Source organism: Orycteropus afer, unplaced genomic scaffold, assembly GCF_000298275.1.
Source record: "Orycteropus afer afer isolate SDZICR_OR568_19922 unplaced genomic scaffold, OryAfe1.0 scaffold00116, whole genome shotgun sequence".
In the NCBI taxonomy this organism is placed as follows: domain Eukaryota; kingdom Metazoa; phylum Chordata; class Mammalia; order Tubulidentata; family Orycteropodidae; genus Orycteropus; species Orycteropus afer.
The window spans coordinates 75,924-77,208 of NW_006921703.1; positions in this window are offsets into that span (position 1 = coordinate 75,924).

Below are 1,285 nucleotides of genomic sequence, written 5' to 3' on the forward strand. Positions count from 1 at the left end.
AATCCCAGGGAACACCAATGATGCAATGACATGAGGACTGGAATGACTACTGTAATTTTTCTAGTTAGGACCAAAGTTTAGTTCCTGCCTTTTCAACAAAATGACTTTTTTCATCATTTCCTTTCTCACATTCATTTTTCATCTTTTATTCTTTCCTGATTTTCTTGCTACTTCATCATCTTCCCCTCTTCGTATTTTTAAATTATGAAATACTCAGCATATAAACAGAAGGCATAGAATGTGTATGTGTGATTTAAAGAAGTAATAAAATAAACACTTGTATTCAGCTGAAGGAGCCCTGGTGGCACAGTGGTTAAAGCATTAGGCTTGTAACCAAAAGGTCAGCAGTTTGAACTCACCAACCGCTTCTTGGGAAAAAGACATGGCAATCTGCTTCGCTTCTGTAAAAGATTCCAGCCTTGGAAAACTTGGGGCAGTTCTACTCTTTCCTAAAGGGGTGCTATGAATCAGAACTGACTTGGGGCACTGGGTTGGGTTTTGGGCACAGCTTAAGAAACAAAATATTACAGTTGTACACCTCCCTCATTGCTTTGGCCCTTTCGCCTCCTACCAGAAGTAATAATCACTATTTTGAATTTTGTGTTAAAAAAAAAGTTTTATCAGATTGTTGTTATAGCTGCTGTTGAATTGGCTTTGTTGTTGTTGTTGTTATGTGCCGTGGAGTTGGACCCAACTCATAGCAACCCCTCCTTGGATTTCCCCCATCTTCCTTCGGAGGAGTGGCTGGTGGGTTTCAACCGCCAGCCTTCTGGTTAGCAGTCAAGTGCCTTAGGGACTTATGCTACCGAGCTTAGGTAGGATATTATCAAACAATGTTTTGCTTTTTGGGGATATGTGTATAAATAGTCTAAAACTTTATGTATTCTTTTGTGACAAGCTGTTTTCCAATATTATGCTTGTGAGATTTATTTTTGCTGATACATGCAACTGTAGTTCACTCTTTCATTGCTATTTAGCTCTCCACAAGTTCATCTGTTCTCCTGTCAATGGACATTTGGGTTATTTCTTGGTTTTGACTATAATTAACGATTTTTATGAACATTCTTGGTCATGTTCTTTGGGGATCCTCTGCATCTGGTGATATACCTAACACTGGAATTCCTGAATTGTTTTCCCAAAGAAGTTTGTAATCAATTAATAATTAATTTATAATTCCACCTGCCATCATCATATATTTTTTTTTTTATTAGGATTTGGGTGAAGATTTACAGAGTAAATTCACTTTTCATACAGCAGTTCACATATACTTTGTCTCATGTCATTG